We start from the raw sequence: 22,018 nt of genomic DNA, 5'->3' as shown, positions 1-22,018 counted from the left end.
AGCTCAATCAGAATGAAATTGCAATCCCTTTCAACCAAAGTTCTCGCTTTAACAATTTTTTAAAGATTACAATACCACTAACTTATATTCATACACGATTCCAATTCCATTTCTAATAGTTAATCCGTTTCTCTATTCTTTTCCACATAAACTGTTGATCTTTCTCGTTTCATTCTTTCCCATTATCATTCTTTTGGAGGGGTTGTATTACATTATATTAGATTTTGGTATTTTTTTGTCGAGCATTATCTGTATGTGGGCCATTCAATAAACAAAGACACAAATAATTAATATGTTCACATACTGAGTGACCTAACAATGTTTTTAGTCCATGTAATGACGCTGTATTAACTGTACAAGATTATTTAACGTCGACTAAATTTGTGATAGCGAGTGTTTGACGAGATGACGTCAAGGTTTCGCCGTATATTACCGGATATTCGTCTTACAACTGGAGAGTCTTGGAAAAATTCCAACTGAGAATCGAACTCACGCCCGAGTGCAGCTATAGATAAGCAAGTAAATGCCCTACCGCCTCAGCTACGTTGGTGGCCTCTAGTATTTACTGTAACCCTTTCTGTATATAATATTTTAGTTGCAGCCTTATGTCATAATTTTTAGAGAGATTTGTATACTGTACATTCCATTAGCGATCTTCTTAAGTATTTCATTTGTAAAGTCAAAACAAATAACAGCTCTAAAAAATTGAGTTAATGAGCTTCACAAAGATTTAGAGGAAATCATATTTTCTATAATGCTCTTCCTTCAATAAAATTAATGTGTGTATGTACAGTATGTATGTGTGTGTATGTATGTATGTATGTATGTATGTATGTATGTATGTATGTATGTATGTATGTATGTATGTATGTATGTATGTATGTATAAGACATAAATTTAGAAGAAAACTTCATCTGCTCTGTAACAACTGTTAAATGCTTCTTATTTTCTCTGACCTATTATCTAATAAATTCGGTTACCCAATTGTAACGATTGTAGCATGTAGGAATCCTCATGCTCATCATTATCTTCATCCCATACCTTTCCACGCAATAATAGAAGCAATTGGAAAATTGGAAGCGTCGTGTGCTCGTCGTATATAAGTTCAAACTACTTTCTCTACAAATTATCACACAAATGAAGTCGAAACCAAAGCCTTCCGAAGAAAATTCAAAGTAACAGAAAAATCCAAGGAAATACATTCTTCTATACAATGACAGAAACTCTGACTTACGCGTTCTCATGCTAGTGTTTCGTATCGAATCAATTTTCTGTCTCAAGCAGTGGCGGCTGATTGACTGAGGCAAAGTGAGGCCGAGCCTCAGTTAATTGGCTTAACTGAAATCAAATTATATAATATATTAGTTATTTAAATTAAACCTATAACGCAGTAGAAGCGTTTGGAAACTTTGTGATTTATATAGCTCTGTTTTGCAGTAAAATTTGTTCCTGATCGCTCGTGTCGGGTCTGGCTTCTGCATTTCGTATGTTTTCGCGGGCTTTGAGGTCGCACTTGAAAAGCTGTAGCTGAGGCACAATTCGTCTGGTATCGTGGCCTGGTCAGTTCTCACTCCTCCCATCCATGGATGGTCTCAAGCGTAGAATGGAGTGGGAATAGCAGTAATGACTTGTCTTCCTAAATAGGCCATAAATAACATAAAAATTCCCGTTCTTTTGCAGGCAGAGACCCACACTATTCTCTCCCCTTATGTCTCAGTTTATGATTTAAGCGAGTGTGCTGTACTATTGTACTTCGTAGTATAGTAGTGAGTCTGGGCCAATGTTGTTATGTGTTTCGGAAAAATATAAATAGAAACAAATGCGAGAAGTAATAATGATGTAGTTAATTCGTTGTTAGAGTGTTCTCTTGCGAGAAGAAACAATATTGAACGAAAGGAAGTTTTAAATAAAGATATAACCTACCGAGATACCTACGACATCGCTGGAAATTTTTCTGACAGGTAATCATAAAACGCGAGTTTCTGTTGCATTCTGGTATGGGCAACATAAATGGTTAAGTGGTAATGTGGTGCAAAATTAACTTTTCTGTTGGCCTTGTTTGTTGCTGTGGAAGGAAAAAAAATTTAAAAGAAAAGAAAGAAAGGGGAAATTGAACACATAATATGGGTTGCTTCATCACACTCAATCACTGAAACTCACAGCATAACTTATTTGGCGAGTCACATTTTTCATTAATAATAATAATAATAATAATAATAATAATAATATAATAACAATAATAATTAATATCATAAACAAACATTTCCTATCCGAGGCACTTAAACTAGTTGCATGTGGCCTCACCGAGGATTTAGATCATCGACCGCTACTGGTCTCTAGTACCTATTATCTAAAGTAGGTAGTCTTCGCAGGTGAATATTACATCAGGATGATTACGAGTATAGTTAATGTAAATATTATTATGGGATCCTGGCACAGAAAATACGGAATAACCTGTGAAAAAGTTATCCTTACATCGTTAATTTTCGCTATAATCTCCAGTCGACTCACTGGCATTTCTACCTGGGTATCTAAAGGCTGGTTCACAATAAACCGGGAACGGAAACGACAACAAGAACGAGAACGGAAATATTGTTAAAATAAGTATATTTAAATGTAAACAGTCACAATTAACTATTGTGAATGCTCTCATTTAAATACATTTATTTTAACATTATTTCCGTTCTCGTTCTCCTTGTCGTTTCCGTTTCCAGTTTACTGTGAACCAGCCTTCACTTGGAACATCAACGCTGTAGCCGTCCGTTCGCCTAACCATATGTACAATAGTGGCAAAAAAAACCGGACCGACACTTGTAGCTGATTTCAGAATCTTGTTCACTCCAGACCACGATAGACTGGTACCTAAGACTTTCGAGGTTTGAATCCTGCCTGGGAAGGAAACTTTTTTTGTTCTTTATTCAAATTTATTCCCAATACTTTTCGATTGCAGCGATATTTTACTTAATTAACTTATTATTCCCAGAACATGTATTTTAACCAGCTTATTTTCTAATGACTTCCGAAATGGGCTACGTCAGCAGTCGAAACTACAACAATTTCAATAGATTACTCGCTATCTTGTGAATGCGGGCGTGGCATGCGCAGTGGCTCATTTCGGGGACTTTGATTATTCCGCCGGTCCGGTTTTTTTTTGCCACTGCTGTACATAACATTAGGTGGTGGATGTTTGACGTCTGGTATCGAACTATAATCCATCATATGTGAAGATGTGCGATAAAAGCTTCTCCAAGCATCGCACACATCATGCTGCTGGCTATCCCCCAACGAAACATTCGGGTCGGTTCTGCAAGAGCGAAGCATTGATCTTTCAATTACAGTGACTGGCTTTTGTTTTATCTAATCCCGCCCAACTCCTTTCGGGAAAGTCGAGAGCTAATACCATCCTGTTCTAACTCGGCGTGACTGCTCCTTCCACCCCGGGGGAGCGAGAGAGATATCCGATGCTGATTTAATATGTTCCTCGGGTTGTGGGAGCAGGTGTTAAAATACCGCGGCAATATCTCTCCCTGCGCGGGAGTGCGGGGCGGAGAGGGGTAGCAATAACTCGCGCGCATCGAACTTCACCCCACATCGGGGGAACAATTTAACAATTTACCCGCTTCATTAATTGACCATTTCTCATCACTATTGCTTCGCGATATAGGACAAAAAATACATTGCCGCAATATTGTGCAAGACCGTTGATATACGACCATATTTATTAGAGAGGGGGTTTTCGAAAGATTTTCACTATCCCGTAATGAAAGACTCTCTCCACGATCCGCGGGGCGGAGATATATGACCCAAGTTTTATAAGGTACGTTCCCTCGGCTGACAATCTGGCACCGTAAATGGATCATCTCTCGGACTTTACATACTAAATCACAAGCTTTTCCCGTATGCAGAAGGATTACAGGTAGGGGACACATTGTGGTACACAAGGGATGAGCAAACTGCTAAGCTATTCTATAGGGATAGGCCAACTATTTTAGGAATAAATATAGCTTTTAAACGGTTAACACAATAATCAAGGGCAATACGTAAGTCGATAGTTCAGTAGGTCAGTCGGTCGTGTTAGTCACTGAAGTCATATCAAATACAAGTCAGTCAGTCAGTCAGCCGATGGCTGACTCACTAAATAGGAGTGGGGTTCGTTCACGTAGAGATGTGTAGCAAGGCTTTCTCAAATTACTTCAGACTCGCTTATCCTTAGTCCAACTGTTCCAAGAGAACTGTATCTCTAATACGCCTCTGTATATTATACCCACTGATGATTTTTCAATATTATTTTCATTTTTCTCCATAATTCTTTCTGAAATTCCATGCATTTCTCCGTTATATACCTACTAACAATTTGAATTAAGGATAACATAAATAACTAATCTATTTTATGATGTAATTCACATTATTCATGTGGGGCGATCTTGTTTTACCCCACTTGGTAGTCTGTCATGAAAATTTCAGGATATGAAATAGAAAATTCAATAAGTAGTTAAATTTCTTCATTTCTGAGTTTGTCTTCTTCCAAATTATGTTATTCTGTAAAAAAAAAAAGGGTAAAAGGTATCCCCGTAACATGCCATGAAGGCACTTGGGGGGTATGGAGGTAGAGCCCCATGCTTTCCATGACCTCGGTACTAGAATGAGGTGGTGTGGTCGGCACCACGCTCTGACGACCTTAATATTTATAACAATTTTTATATTGTTATTTGTATTATCATGATCCTTTGTTGCCCTTTTTTTTATTTCTTTGTGTTATGGTTTTTATAAAAATTATTTTGTTCGAAATAATTTAGTGGAGCCTTTTTTTTTAGACTCTCATTGTAGTATAGGTGGTGCTTTAATATTTTAATTTCAATTAACAGTAAGACTGCCTCCGTGATCTGTTGGTCAGCATGCTGGCTTCCAGATCAGGTCGTCCCGGGTTCGATTCCCGGGCTCGGCTCTCGGTGAATTTTTCTTGAAGATTTCTTGAGTGTGATTGTGAGTGTGCCGGGTTAATATTAATTAACCAATCATCACAAATATAGAAAAAATACATCAGGATTGTCGCTGGGCAGTAACCTGAACACACGTTTCATCATCACATTGTTGACAAATAACTCCATCTGTCAGCACAACCATAAAGCATCTAATAGATGCTATAGAGTTACCAACAACGAAAAAAAAAATAACAATAAGAACTAAAATTTGATTTATTAGTTTTATATTTTATTAATTTATTTTTAGAACTTTAATTTTATTTTATTATAAACAAATGTTTTTGAGATGCCCATATTTAAATTTCAAGAATTAAACGAAATGATTCCCAATTTATGTTATAGTACTGTAACTCCCTTTGCATGTAATAGTACATTATGCAACGAGCCTATAATGAAGGTAATTAAGAAGCGAGTATGGATATTTATGAAACGAGCGCAAGCGAGTTTCATACGACTTTTTATGCTCGACCATATTTCTAACTTGATATTATTAATTTTCTTTGTATCTGACCTTGACCAATGTCCCGTATGTTGTGAGATGTGCGCAGACGTGAAAGTATTGATTTTTTCCGAGGAACAGATGTCCACATTGACCTTGCTAGGCCATAAGAACCTACAGATATAACATTAAAATTAAATTAGACATTGAAAAACGAGATGACAAATTGAATTTATTTGAATATTATTTACAATTAACGCTAATTATTATAGTAACAGAACATAACCTTCTGCCACAGTATTGGATTTCCAGCCTCCGTGACTTTTCGCTAATTCTCTTTCGATAGCATATCTGAGAATAATCGATACTTGCGGTTTTATAACGGTAGAAAGCTGACCTGTCATTGGCTGAACAGTTGTAACCTGAGTCGTCATTGGCTGAAAGACCTGACCTTTAATGAGTAGGTGTACTTTAATGACATGCATTAAAGGTCTGCTACCAGGTGTATTATTACTACATTTCGGCATGGTCGAGCATAAAAGTGTTCTATGTCATGTCAAAACTATAAAGCATTGAAATGGGAGGAAGGCAATTTTAAATTTACTGTATATGTTACCTCATAGTGTCACCAGTAACATATCTAAAGATCATTACTTTTGGTATACGTTTTCAACAAAATGGAACAGGACTTTTGAATCACAACCTATTTTTAAAAATAGACTGATTATTTTATATTTTTAAATTATTTCAAGCTTGAAGTCAATAATACATAAATTGTTTATATTCCAAATGCTTAACAAAGATCGGTTGGTATATTATGATTTTCATGGTGGTAATTGTACTACCCTCTCACAATTCCTCCGTTGGTAATAATAAGTTGTGAAAAACCTTGGTAGCAGAAGGATTAATGAGGGGTCGCGAACAAAATAAAAAAATAATAAAAAAATAATAATAATTTAAACTGTTCTCTGAAAAATTAAATACACGGCTATTTTGCATTAAATAAATATATAATTTGTTTATCTTTTTAAATTGATACATAATTTCTTATTACTCCGTTCTACATTCTCCTCTAAAGTTTCTCAGGCTTTTGAATGAAGCCCCCCCTTTCCTCACATTATTTTAGTGCGGCCTCCAGGCCTGAGGTGTACACTCGTAGGTGAATGTAGAATATAATAGTGTGGAATATGGTTCACTTTAAACACAATACAACAATCTATATAGATTAGGATTAGTTATTGCAGACAGCGAAACTTGTTCGATGAAACAGTAGTAGGCCTAGTAGTTCGGTAGAAATTTCTACACATTTAAAGGATAAAACTAAAATTCCTTCAATCGTTTATTATCATAATGCACTGCTCTCTTAAATTGACTGAGCATATTGGGAATTAAATCGATGGCTTTCCCATAACACGCTATGAAATGATTGATTAAATGGCAAACTTACTCGTGTTAATTATATAAGCACGTGTAGCTTACAGCTGTTTCGGTGTTTACATGACACCATCATCAGAGCCTTCTAGATCTCGGCGTCATCTCGAAATCGCTGCCTGTTGTGGGGGGCGTTTGTGTGATGAAAAGTGGAGTCAAATAGTGTGTGTGTTCTGAAATTGATCTTTGTGTTGAGAATTTGATTAGGGTGTGTTTTAGTGTGTCTGTATATTTCATATTGTTCTAGTGTGTTGAGTTTTTGGGTTGTATGTGTAGGATTTCCATGTCTGTATTTATGTTATTGTATGTATGGTTAGCATTAGTTATGTGTTCGACATATGTAGATGTATTGTGTCCTCTGGTTATTGTTTTAATGTGTTCTTTGTAGAGTGTTTGGAATGATCTGCCTGTCTGTCCAATGTAGAACTTGTCACAACTATTGTATGTGAGTTTGTATACGCCTGTGTGGTTGTATTTATTTGTTTGTGTTGTTTATGTGTTGAGATGTCTTTGTAGTGTGTTTTCTGTTCTGTATGCTATGTTGTATTTCTGTTTTCTGAATGAGGATGCGATCTTATGTGTGCTTTTGTTTTCGTATGTTAGTGTGATGTATCTTATTTCTTGTGTTCTTGTGTTTCTGTTTGTTAAGTTTTTGTTTTGCCTTCTTTATGATGTTGTTTATTATGTTTGGATTGTAACTATTTTCTTGCGCTATGTATTTGATTGTGTTCACTTCTTCATTGTAGTGTTGTTGGCTCATTGGTATGTTGAGTAATCTGTGTACCATTGTCCTGAATGCAGCATTTTTGTGTTGTATGGGGTGATTAGATGTGTTGTGAATGTGTGTGGTGGTGGTGGTGGTTGGCTTTCTGTATATTTTGAAGGTGTGTTTGTTGTCAACTTTTGTTATGGTGATATCTAGGAAATTTATGGAGTTACTCTTTTCAAGTTCCAGTGTGTATTGAAGTTTTGGGTGTATTTTGTTTATATATTGGTGTAGTTTGTGTATTTGTCGTTTGTTTCCTTTGTATAGTATGAGTATGTCGTCTACGTATCTGTGCGAGTATATTATGTTGTCTGCATATTTGTTGTGGTCATTGCAATATTTAATATGAAATATTTAATATAAAATATTTTTATCTCGAAAAAGAAGCATAAACGAGCAAAACTGTATTAAACTTTTTTGTTTGAAATATCTCAAAGAATAGACCCCTGACCTTAATGACAATACTTATGGTTTACCTTGTATATCTCTCAAAACATGTCCACGTAGGTAGTTTGTCCCGCAGTGCCACTCAATGCTGTGAAATAATTGCTATGACTGCTGTAACTAATTTACAACGAAATGTTTTCAGTGTAATTTTTTTACGATCGACAGTGAAAATGTGATTACCTCAAAGTGTTTTCAGACTATGCAAAAAAAAAAGTTATGTGATCGGTTTATATGCTGTAGTAAACATCAAAGAGATTTCATTGTATGAAATGACTGGTTTGAAGATGTGATATGGTGAGACATCACTTAAAATCATGCTGTACTGTAAACTTTGTATTATATCAAAAACGTTTATCAAGTCATATTGCGGTACTTATAGGTTACCCATTAAATTCACATCGACAAACCATTATTATAGACTTTAAGGTACTAAAAATTCAAGTGATTCCTGAAGACTTTTTCTAACAGTGTTTCGTAATATGCGTATATATATTTTTTTATCTATTATTGCGCCTAATGCTACTTGCTAGCCTTTGAGAGGCTATGGTTTATGAGAAAATATAATAATTTTACTGCAGCATTCCATCTTCAAAATTATTTGTCATTACACATACTGAACCACAAATTATTGTCATCAGAAGAAGGGACAAAGCTTCTCATAAATTTATAAAATATTAAATCTCATCGTACTCCTAAATTTATTATTTCAGTGTTCTTGTTTTTAACCAGTTATTTCACGACAATTTATCAAATGTTATGGTTATCGTCTGCGTGAGATGAAGGTGATAATGCCGGCAAAATGAGTGCAGGGTCCAACACCGAAAATTACCAGTATTTGCTCTTAATGGGTTGAGGGAAAACTCCGGAAAAATCCTCAACCAGGTAACTTGTCCCAACCAGGATTTTGACCGATAGCTTCACGGTCAGGTATGCTAACCGTTACTTCACAGCGGTGGACTCCAGTGTTCTGAAAATTTGATCCACGTACAGTTTCTCTACATATCCTGGATTACTTTCGTTAAATTAAATGAAATACCTCTTACTTTACAAAATCAAATGTAATCAACAAAATTGTATAGCATGTACTTCTCTATTAAATTCTCTGTTTTAGCCTACATGGTCTGTTGGATGTAATGTAAGATTGTTATCTGTGCATCATATGCCTCTTCGGAAAGCAGATTCTTCTGCAGTATGATTAAAAATATTGGCTTAAACTTTTCTCTGAAGTACATCCCTCCAGGAATGGACATCCCTGTGTTAGATGTCTCCAATACAACAACGTTACAACGCTATCTTGTAAAGTGATTTTTATTTATAGAGATGGGTTCTGCGGTTATAGTCCTCATAAAAACAATGCCGTTGCAAGAATATGGCGCACTTTAAACTGTTGTAAACTACATGAGGATGAAACTACCTAGGAATGTCTTAAATAAATAAAGGAATGTTCCTTCGCTTTAAAATAAGTCTAGCCAGAAAAATGGAACAACTCACTCACTCACTCACTATCCACCCAATCAAATCAATCTATCTATAAATCAATGAAATCACTCTCACGTGTATTAAAATGAAAACGCGACGCTTCCTCAAAACGACTGTAAATAAAATTATCTCATGTATATTTATTTAATATATACTGTAGCCTAATAGCTTCCAATATAATAATGTATTACCTCTGATTGAGGTTCTGGCTGATATATACATCTATTATCAGGCAGTACATCTCACTTGACGATATGTGTCAGAGGAAAAACAATTGTTTGTATGAATCTCAAGTCTGATTAGTAGGGCCCGGATGTTAGGCAAAATGCCTTTTTTAAACCGAATGTATGTATGAAAGACCTACGGTATTAGAGATAAACACGTTTCCACACATTTGGGGACGATAGGCCCAATTTTTATTTGGCCTTTTTTGCCTATTTTAGCTCCCGTTACCTATTTTAAGGTTAAATGCCTTTTTTTAGCCTTTTTACGTCGTTATTGTACATTTCATATATTTTTAATGCATTTAAAATAAACCGCATATAAATTATATTAAAAAAAAAAACAAAAAAGATCGGCTGTACAAATTAAAAATATATATTGACCTCAGACAAATATTTGCTGAGAATCATATTCTCCAGCAATACATACAGCAAGAAGTCGTAAACGTTTCTCCCCTACCGATTCTATCTTTTATGTCACTTAAGAAAAATGTTTGAACAGTATAACCCTCAGTGCTCAGGTCACTTCGGGGTTTACCAGCGAAAGAAAGGGGATGAGGGAAATATTAAAAGCAAGTCTCCAGGTCCCGTTACTGTTGTCGCTTGCACGGACAAGTCACGCGTACTTTGAAGTCTCTAATCCCTTCTCACACCCCTCTTTTTTAGACAATACACAGTCGGTTTTTCCTGATCTTTGAAAGAAAGTAGAGACAGTCCTTCTGAAATAAGTTGTTTTAAGTTTGCTTCAATCACTTCAGTAGAAGTAGGAAGATATTTTTCCACCATGAAAAACGTTCTCTTTAACAGGCGGCTCACTATGACAGTTGACAACTTAAAAAAACATCTTGTTGTGACATGTAACCGAGGAAAGTGAGTACAGTATGGGATAGTTTATTAGGTATTTGTCTATTTTTTGTCTTTCCATGAATAATAAATTTCTATTTCACTGCCTATTTTTACAATTTTAGTGCCTATATGCCTGCCTATTTTAACCAAAGTAAATGTCTAAACATCCGGGCTCTACTGATTAGTGTAATAAATAGCTTATCGGCGATGTGTGCATTGTAGGGGGAAAGGAACTGGCCACCCTACTCCATTATCTCCTGGCCTAGTTGCCTTATAAGTGGTGCTATGTTGGTATCACTTGTGAGGTTCAGATCTGTCTTCGGACAGTTGACTGAACAGGAACATATCAGGTATACACATTTAGAATGTTAATATGACACAAAAAAATTAATACAAGGTGAAAGAAAGGATGCTATAACGAACACAAAAAACTCTAAACATAGGATAAGCCAACTGAATGCTGCTTGAGGCGCAGTGTTGCCAGACACTGCGAGAGCGACAGAGACGGAAGATAGTAGCTGTTCTCTGTATTATCACAGTCTAATATATACAGTCACGAAACTTGAGTTTATGAGGGTACTAGGAACAATAGACTGTGCAGGTACTATTTCACATTGTCTGTAATGAGGCGATAGTAGCGATCCTAGTGGTTAGCAACTATCTATGGATGCATATTTACTACGTATTGAGCTTCGTGACTGTATATACTAGACTGTGGTATTATACTGCACATTTTGTAAGCGTAAAAAAGAAATAAAAAGGCTACGCCAAAGCGAGTTAGCGCGTTAGATAATGCTGCAGCAACCTCTGATTTATTTATTATGTTATATGCATAAATTGACTGTATAAAAATATTGCGAGCTCTCCATTTTACATAAAACATCGGTGTCGTGCCGATTCAAGAGGGTCTCACCATTTGCCATCCTTGTGAGTGGTTAGAAACACTAAACTGAGATTAGTGTAGGTATGTTGAAGCCGATTACACAAAAGCAGAGCGATGTTACCTGCCAGTCAATTCGTTAACAGGAAAATATGGCCATCAACTGGCAACGCGAACGCAAATTAAGGCGAAACAGTGCAAAGGACATGAAGTAGGTTCTGCAGCAAAAACATAGCGGAATGTGCACGCAACATCCTTTGTGTCCACAAACATGACCTGGCCGCAGATACGTAATCAGGCACAAAAACCTCTCGTTACAACAGGTGCTTTTGAAGCAGATGGCAGGTGCTGACTTGTGACAACAATCCCTACAAAGCCGCGTGCAGGACTGTGATAAAGTGCTACGTCACCGAGGAATAACAGGGAGGGGGCAGGTTCAATATCGGGTATCACACCTGCCGCTGTGCATGTAACATATCTGTTACAACAAACGAATCATAAAGCCAACATTGATTGCTTTTACAGTGAAATTACATTCTGCGAGGGGAAAGTGCATGTTGCATATCGAAAAGGGGTAGGCAAGCCCTTCCGACGACTCAGTGCTACTGCGCGAGTTTACATACCACGAATTTGAGTTCGATTCCCGGCACTGACTTCAATTATATTTATAACGGACAAAATCAGGATAACGACTTTTCATGCGCATGCATGCACATATACATTTTGTGAATAATACAGTTTTATTTTAATTTTATATCCCTTCCTCAAGAAGAAGCTGTAAAAGCGTAACGTTGCTAAAGGAGGCCGAAAATGTTCCTGGACATGCAAGTATGACATTTGAAGGCTACAAACCTATGAAGAACACGTACGAACCCATTTCTATACGAGCTTATTATTCATCCGCAGAGCCAATATAACATGCTCCATATGCTTGTTGAAACATATAAGAAACTTCCTGTATAAAATTAAATTTTAGCATCAGCATTTGACATAATGATGAGTGATGACTAGGAATAGAAGTTCGATCACCGAACCTATAAAGTTAACTACGTCGCGTATTATAGCTACAAGTCCTGTTGTTTACAGGGACTTCTACAGACAACTGCTGTGCTTGAATCAAAACATTACATTTACGAAAGCGACTTTCTTCATTCTCGTCTTTGTAGAAAATGGTGATACATTTTAAATAAAAATTATATATTTTAAGAGTCACTAATTTTGTTGCAATTACAACTGTGTACAGCAGTGGCAAAAAAACCGGACCGACACTTGTAGCTGATTTCAGAGCCTTGTTCACTCCAGAGCACGATAGATTGGTAACTAAGATTTTCGTGGTTCGAATCCTGCCTGGGAAGGAAACTTTTTTTTGTTCCTTATTCAAATTTATTCCCAATACTTTTCGATTGCTGTTAAAATTCATGTTCTGGGAATAATAAGTTAATTAAGTAGTAAAATATCGCTGCAATCGAAAAGTATTGGGAATAAATTTGAATAAGGAAAAAGAAAAGTGTCCTTCCCAGGCAGGATTCGAACCACGAAAGTCTTAGTTACCAGCCTATCGTGTTCTGAAGTGAATAAGGCTCTGAAATCAGCTACAAGGATCGGTCCGGTTTTTTTTGCCACTTCTGTACATTCGAAAACTGACAAATATAAACCTGTTTCGATTATCACTCAAACAAGAAAATGTTCTTTCGACATCACACGATGTTATTGGTGCGAATTTTCAATACTTTTTATTTATTATAATCTTGTGCCCAGAGCCTGAGTTACAATTTCAGAGGCGTGGGGCTTTTTTCAATTCCTTTATGAGGCCTCCCTCTTTTCATACATAACTAGGCCTATCTTATTTTATTTAAATTCTGTCACCTATCTCCTTTCACCACGTATTTATTTGACAGAGGTTTTTATTAATTCTCTATTTTGAGAAGAAGGATTAAAAATAAAGTGGTCCCATAAGTTAACAGTCAGTGTGTGTGTGTGTGGCTACAAGATAGGTCAGATCTGATTACATTGGTTGTAAACGACATTTCATACAAGTTGAGAGGATGCGAAGGCATTTCTTTCCCCTTCTACTTGCCCTGAGTCAGTGACAGATGTGGTAGCTATGCCTCTTATACCTGTACCCACCAAGCTGTACACACGAGAAAATAAAATATTAAATAAAGTACATAAGTAAATATAAAATACAACCATACAATTACATTTTGAGTATTTTTTAGTGCCGTTCTTACAACATTTTCAACTAATAATTAATTAAATTAAGGAATGTTAGTTTGTACAGGGACATCATTTTATTTTTACTTCAATTTTTATTGTACCTGAGTTTTTGAATGTACTTCACTCCCACCCCTTCTACTAAGGAAGTTCCAACTCCACACAGAACCAAGACCGCAGATAGTAAGCAGTACTGAGTTACTGGGTATAGTACGTTCCAGAAATATGTTCGCGTTTTCCAGTGACGAAAGAGCTTTCAATATTGAATCATATTTTCGCACAGGTACTGTCCGTTTGCCTACGTCGCATCCCGATTTCCCCCACCTGCTTCTGCTCGCCCCTCTGTAAAGGCTGGGCTGTCTTAACTCTTTTCTGAAAACATTAATTTCTCTTAGGAATTGGACGTTTACGTAATATTATACAACTATTTAATTTAACTCAAATAAAAGGACCTCGTTAAGTAATTAACTGTCACGTGATTTCCTCCCTTTCTACAATCCTGCGGCATAACCACTTGGACGGACAGTAGATAGCATGTCTGAGTAATTTTATATTTTCGGGTCGGGCAGAAGTGAAGATTGAATTCACAGTACGTAGAATAGGTACAGAATTATTTCAACATGAGTTACTAGTACGAAGGACGAAACTGGCAATTGGAATTAGATGCAATAGTCTATAGTGCGATAATACTGTATGCACAAAAGAACTGAAGCCTGTATCGAAATGAACGGCCACCATTTTCAAAATTGTGTTTAAATATTCATATTATGATTATTTTTCAATTTAACTTCTTTCTCTATATTGTACGCTAATGTGCTGTAGACAGTATAATATACACTGCATAATGAATACGTTCGCATGGATAACTCACTTCGTGAGTAAAAACACTTATTCTTAATACAGTACTGTACTTTGATTAAAGAAAAACCTAATGAAAATTATCAAACTCAAAATCGCGATATTTCCTAGTTTACGTAAATGGATGAACTACTTTTCTTCCATCCTATACCTAGTAGAGTGATTTGTATTTTACGCCAGTTTCATCGAACTCCAGTCTGTGAGGGGGGAGCAAGCGGTGTTTCCGGTTCTCTAAAGGTATAGACAGGTTAATATTAAAAATGTTAGTAAAAATAAAATGATGTCCCTGTATTATGAAGTCAGGTGGGAGCGACACAGTACAGTCTGTCCCATTATGTATGCCGTAGAGTAGTAACTAGCGGTGAAGAAAACATTTATCTTCTGCTGTCAGTAGCTTTCTGATGTGCCAGTTGATTTGAACAGCGATAAAAATTAAATACAAACGCTTAGTGTAGACTTCCGAATATAGATTACTGGTACAAATTTTAAATAAATAAATTTGTCAGTGTGTTGAAAGTCAATTAGTCGAATGTTTGTGACATGGACAGTAGCATCTTCTCCCTCACTAATGGTTGAGAGTGTGAGTAAAGGGGAAAGGGCTATCAACCAAACTGAAATGGAGATTAGTACCAGTACTATTCCTTGTTTCCTCTAGAATGTTAGAAATATGACCAAATTGTTTCTGGTCGGTCTTCACCCCTCCCAATCATGTGACCTTTAAAAGGTTCCAATCCCTCTGTTGCCAGGTATTAGTAAGTAGTCAGTGACCCTGTTATAGATGTAAAAGAACAGTCACGCAGAAGATAGACATTTGATATTTTTCACTCCTTTCCCCCTCTTTTATGTTTACAGGGTGAACAGTCCGCTTTGGCCAATACAAGGAGTTTATATTCGAACAACAATTTTGCAGAACGGTGAATAAAAACATTTTCTATGGGCCGTATTCATAGACATTTTTAGCGCGGGCTTCCGGTGGATGATCAGCGTTTTTCGTATTCATAAACCAGTGTTAGCAATAGGATATGATTTGAATTCTGTACTAGTAACCAGTGGATAGCCGGGGCTAGCTTAGTACGCTCGTAGCGCGTGCTGCGAAATGTCTATGAATACCACCCTAAGTAATTTTGGACAATATTTAATCAGTTTTCGTTATATTTCCAAGTCTTTATTTTATATGACATATTCTGTTATGTTTTTCGTGCATAAGTGCATGCACATCTCCAGAATGTTAGGTCGTAGAAATCCGAAATCTAATTATCAGTGTGCTGTGCACATTGCAACAGCAATGCATGGGAAAACTTTTCAAAGCAATCATTGAAATATACTTTGCCATGGTACAATATGAGTTGGTGAAGTAATGTATTTCGCCTCTGAAATATATCTAATGGCAAGAACAGCGAATTTCGGTACAGTTGATTTTCTGACAGATTTTGTCGTACAAGGAATTTCACAACAATTGGCCAGCCCTTGTTGAAGTTGTGTCAAAAAGCAGTTCATCTGTCGGACACAATGAAAATGGACGCCTCACTCCACCAACTTCCATCACCTACAAGTAATACGGGAGGAATCAATACACGTCAAACACAGCATAATGACGCTTGTTTGGACTATCGACTCTGGTCCTGCCGTTTCAATTACAAATGATACTGATGTGACAAGCTTATACGTATTTGATTCGTGCGAGATTAATTACGTTATTAAAAACTTACATTTTCACTACAATAGATGAAATCATTACAGGAAAATGAGGTGGCGCTGACGTTTCGTGGCTTACTATGTAATCCAAGCGTGAAGATAGCGCTGTGCAAAGCCCTTTGTTACCCAATCATAACTTCAGTCATATACGAGTATGCTACAGCTGGCGCCAGCGTTTTTGGCGTATGTCCTAGATATATAGTGCCAGGTTTGTGAGCATGTTGCTAGTGCACTTCCTATACACGTCACATCAGCCATTTGCCAAACACAGTTGTCAGACTGACTGCGGCAAATGTAAAACACTCTCACTTAACGTTCCCATTACTTATGTCACACGCCAAAAATGGTGATGCGGACTGTACAGAGAAGGAACTCGATAGAATGAAACATTTCATGTATAAAACGATTCACACAATTTCACAATCTCCAATGAGCCTTACGTTATCCTATTTCAAACTGTGAATTCAATGGATTCGAGTTCGACTTTGGATAGGGAAGTATTGGGTAAAGGTTGGCAAATTGTGATATGAGTAATATTGTGATGGTTCTTTTTGAGAAATTATTAGTCTACCATTTTACTGAGCGAGAGGAAGATCGGTCTATTGCGTAAACGAATTAAGAAAATGTTCGTGGACAAGTTTCTGCACAAAACCGGTAATTCTCTCGCTCAGTAAAACTGTAATAAATTCTCAAAAATAACCATCACAATATTACTCGTATCACAATATTACCAACCTTTACCCTAGATTTACCTCTCTCTCACTGAAATTGATTATGTATCTACTCGCATTTATAACGTGTTGTCTTGTAAGTTACGACAGTATGCTGACCAAATTGGTACGAAATGATGTTATCTTATGATTGTCACTGAAGTGAGATACAAAGAACCAAAGAGTCAAATTTTTGGGGATGGACGAATATACAGGTAAAAAGACACAGACAAATAAAAATATATAATATAGGATAGATAACTGAGTAATTAGAAAAGGGGGTAGATAGGCCTACTAGGTAATATTATTGGAAACGATACTAGTAAGGGAAATAAAATTCTTGGGTCACATTATGGCGAAAGAGGATAATACCATTGAAAAGAACTGTTCGCATTTTCTTCGGAGCACGAATTTGAAAGCCAATTCCCTAGAAGATTTAAAGAACAAGGTGAGTAGATTAGGTCTAAGATGGTTATGGGATGCAATTGGAGTAATGAATTTAAATGTAATTTGTAAAATCGTAAAAGAAAGGTGTAACGAAATTATGAGATAAGAGTTATATCAAAATCTCAAGGGATTAGGAACATTAAGTGACTTTAAGGACATTAAAACGTCATGGGAACCAGAATAATAAGTAAGAATAAATAATAGGGAATGAGGATTGGCTTAGGTTGGTGGAGGCTAGAAATATGGAAATTGAAAAACAGAAGGGGTACCGTAGAAAAGGATATCTGCCCCCTTTGCGGCATGGGAGAATACGCGTTCCGTATAGTATTAGAATGTTAAGAAACAGACAATGCAAGAAAAAAGTTAGATAAAAAATTTTTGAGTACGAATAGATATGTAGCATATGAGAAATTACGTAGTACAACTAATACAAGAGAGTTAAAAAAATTGGTAAATTTTTAATTATAGTGAAACTGAAATGGGAAGAAAAAAGTTATAATTAATGGTGTATTAAATTGATCTTGTAGTGTGTGTGTGTGTGTGGGGGGGAGGGGGTTTCTCTCTCCTGCTTAGAGAATAGTGTGTGGTATATGGGTAAGTTTAGGACAGAGTTTGTGTTTAGATAGCAGCTAACTGAATGTGTTACGTTTAAAAAAATACTGAACTAGTTTTTTAGACTTGGCATAGGTGATTAAAATTGTAAAGTAAGGCAGATCTGGGGTAATATACAATTGTAACAGGCCTGTCTTACAGATATGACAGATGAATAAATATATCATATCAACTGTGAGTAAATGCAGGCAGATAAAGAGACACAAAAAGGCAGATATGGTATTCATACATCGCTTCACAGCTAGAATATGTATGTATGTATGTATGCATGCATGTATGTATGTATTCACACTTCAAATGGGTAAATACCTGGTGGCAGTGGTAAGTAATTACACTCAATAATGACAATTAATAATAAACACCATTAATAATAAATTAAAATACTAACAAATAATTAATGCTTATAATAAATAATAATAGTATAATAAAGCTAACAAGGAGCATCCTAAATTAAATGGAGCACGATCACTTAAAATAACATTTGAAGTAAATTTAATTTGTATCTTAACCCTAAGATCGAACTAAAACCCACGAATATGATACGTTCATACATGCAAATTAAGCTACCTTTCAGCACTAAACCCATTTCGCTGTCAACTCACTCACTGGTACTACGACACATTTCACTGATACTATCCTGATTTCACTAACACTTCAAAAACATTTCACTGTTCAAATACTTTGTTCTAACACTATACACTATAAAACTTCATTGACACAAACACACTTCACTGATACAGCACTTTAAATAATAAAACATCAATTACACCTTTAAATAGTGTGCATAATATACAACTTTTTATTAGTAAAGTCCCTCAGCCTATTTTTCAATACATTTTTAGTTATTGGTAAAGCCTTTAGTAAGTCTGCAGGTAAAGTATTGCAGTCTCTTATAGTACGATTGAGAAAAGAAAACTTTCCAGTGTCCGTCCTCTGCCCTCTTTCCCTCAGAATAGATCTGATGATGATGATGATGATGATGATAATGATGATAATAATAATGATAATAATAATAACAATAATAATAATGTATAGAGATAGAGGTGACAAAGATGTAATACAAAAAATTATCAATGCTACGTAGAACTGAATCAGTTACTAATCTTACATTAACTTCAGGCGGAATAGAATATAAGTCTGATCTGAAGAGAATGTTGTGCGCGTTCTTGAGATAACGCAGTACAGGCACAATCGTCTGATTGATTGGTTTCTTCTGCGGTTTTCCCCAGGCGTAGGACTGATGCCGGATGGTCTATATGGAGAGTCCTCTGCCTCACTTTACTTCACCCCCGTTTGATCTGATTACCTGGTTGGGATTTTTCCGAGGTTTTCCCAAACCATAAGGCAAATGCCAGGTAATCTTTTGGCGAATCCTCAGTCTATCTCACTTCACTATATATATCGCCAAAAAAATTGTAAAAATTATTGTAGAAAATTGTAAAAAAAAAAAAAAAAAAAAAAAAGTTGTAGAAAAATGTAAAATTGTAAAAACTGTAAAAATGTAAGAATTTAAAAAAATTGTAAAATTATAATTGTAATCTTGTAAAATTTTGACTTGTTCCGCATCTTAAAGTTTCATTGCTAATGTAATATCTATCGAATATAATAAATGAAATGAAATGAAATGACATTAGCATTCGGCTGCGACTGACAATATGCATTTGAAATTGTCATTTTCTGTTTCACCACGGATTCCGGAAGTGGTGCCCACATTCGATGAGGGGAACTAATCAGCCCAAGCGGGAACCGAACCCACACCCGAGCGCAGCGCCGGGTCAATAGGCAAATGCATATATGTGAATTGAGTTTCAACTCACGAACTTCTGATTCAATCATCGTGATCACTAAGCCACCGAAGACGATTAAGCCTGTAATAAACCACTCAGCTCCACTTTGTTAATGAAAGGCTATTTTAAATGCACTGTTACACACAGCTGGGTCCGCGTCCACAAATTCTAAAAGAAAGAAACAGAGAGTAAAACGAGCATGCTTAAATTCATTACGTGTCACAGAATAGAGACGAAACTGCATCAGAGTACTACGGCAATAATTACAGCGTTACTTAAAAAGGTTGCCAACACATTCACTTGTCTTTCGCCACTTGATTCTTCTAAATTTCTAGGCACTGGAGTTCATTCGAATACTGCAGTCACTTTACTGAAACGCCTACGTGGCGGCCTACCCGCAAAACAAATTTGCCAGAGAAGTTGCCTAGTACTCACTATAAGTTCCTCCCTCTGTCTAATGAATACACCAGCCATGAGAAATTGGATTTTCACGGTTGAGCCTTCTCTCTTTCCAGGCTACTGACCATAGGTGCTCGTTCCCGTTAGGAAGATGTCAGTCAGTGAGTAATTAACATGGCTACAGCAACTCGCAACAAACGGTTCTCAAGTCGTGATCCGCAAGACACGAAGGATAATTTTGGCAGTATTATAAGGCGGTTGAACATAAACGGAAATATAAGTGAGACGTAGGCTATCTAGGATATAAACACTGTGGCTATAATACTCGTACATGTCTTAAGGTGATAAGGTTTTACAATTATAGAAAATTAACTGTGTCTTAAATAATACGAACTTGAGCAAAAAATTCAGCAGTCTAGGGTTACACTCATAGCAGAGAATTTATTTTCTTTCCTAAGCTACTACACTAGAAATCAGGCCTACTGAAAGTCTTATGGCAGCGGTTCCCAACCTGTGGTCCGCGGATTCCCAGTGATTCGAAAGAGATCCGAGGAAATAATGTATGCTTTCAAATGGTAACTTAATTAAACTTAACTTTATCAAGTTCTCTAATTTTTCTCAGCTTGTTGGATTATTATTATTATTATTATTATTATTATTATTATTATTATTATTATTATTATTTAGTTCACGATAACAGAGGGTTTGGAACTGAACAGGTTACATCAGCTTCTTGTCTATACGGATGACGTGAATATGTTAGGAGAAAATCCACAAACGATTAGGGAAAACACGGAAATTTTATTTGAAACAAGTAAAGCGATACGTTTGAAAGTAAATCCCGAAAAGACAAAGTATATAATTATGCCTCGTGATCAAAATATTGTACGAAATGGAAATAAAAAAAATTGGAGATTTATCCTTTAAACAGGTGGAAATATTCAAATATCTTGGAGCAACAGTAACAAATATAAATGACATTCGGGAGAAAATTAAACGCAGAATAAATATGGAAAATGCGTGTTATTATTCGGTTGAGAAGCTTTTTGTCATCTAGTCTGCTGTCAAAAAATCTGAAAGTTAGAATTTATAAAACAGTTATATTGCCGGTTGTTCTTTATGGTTGTGAAACTTGGACTCTCACTTTGAGAGAGGAACAGAGGCTAAGTAAGAGTGTTTGAGAATAAAATAAGGTGCTTAGGAAAATATTTGGAGCTAAGAAGGATGAAGTTACACGAGAATGGAGAAAGTTACACAACGCTGAACTGCATGCATTTTATTCTTCACCTGACATAATTAGGAACATTAAATCCAGACAGGTCATGTAGCACGTATGGGCGAATCCAGAAATGCATATATAGTGTTAGTTGGGAGGCCGGAGGGAAAAGAACTTTGGGGAGGCCGAGACGTAGATGGGAGGATAATATTAAAATGGATTTGAGGGAGGTGGGATATGATGATAGAGACTGGATTAATCTTGCACAGGATACGAACCGATGGTGGGCTTATGTGAGGGCGGAAATGAACCTGCGGGTTCCTTAAAAACCATTTATAAGTAAGTAAGTAAAGACAAATATTCGTAAAAGCTTACCCTATCTGTTTATCCTTGAAAAAATCTCGCAGTATAATCGGAATCAAATTGTGATTCTATTTTTGATGACTACCAACTAGCTGCAATTCTTTCAAGGTTGGAAATTGTAAAGAGATGATGGAATACATGCGAGAGAGGGATTCTGTTTTTCTGAACGGAGTGTACTTACTGACGTGCATTACAAATTGCCACCTGATAGTGCCGGCCACTCAAT

The 22,018-nt window shown here is 36.2% G+C and overlaps 1 protein-coding gene across 11 annotated transcripts in view; it reads right to left on the bottom strand.

Moving 5' to 3' along the window:
• dlg1 (discs large 1) overlaps positions 1-22,018 on the bottom strand; it is a 1,351,531-nt gene that overhangs the window by 507,648 nt on the left and 821,865 nt on the right. The window lies entirely within an intron of this gene.

Source organism: Periplaneta americana, chromosome 16 (genome assembly GCF_040183065.1).
Source record: "Periplaneta americana isolate PAMFEO1 chromosome 16, P.americana_PAMFEO1_priV1, whole genome shotgun sequence".
Classification (NCBI taxonomy): domain Eukaryota; kingdom Metazoa; phylum Arthropoda; class Insecta; order Blattodea; family Blattidae; genus Periplaneta; species Periplaneta americana.
The sequence above is the reverse complement of the archived record's forward strand: the minus strand, read 5'-3'. Positions and strand labels throughout refer to the sequence as shown.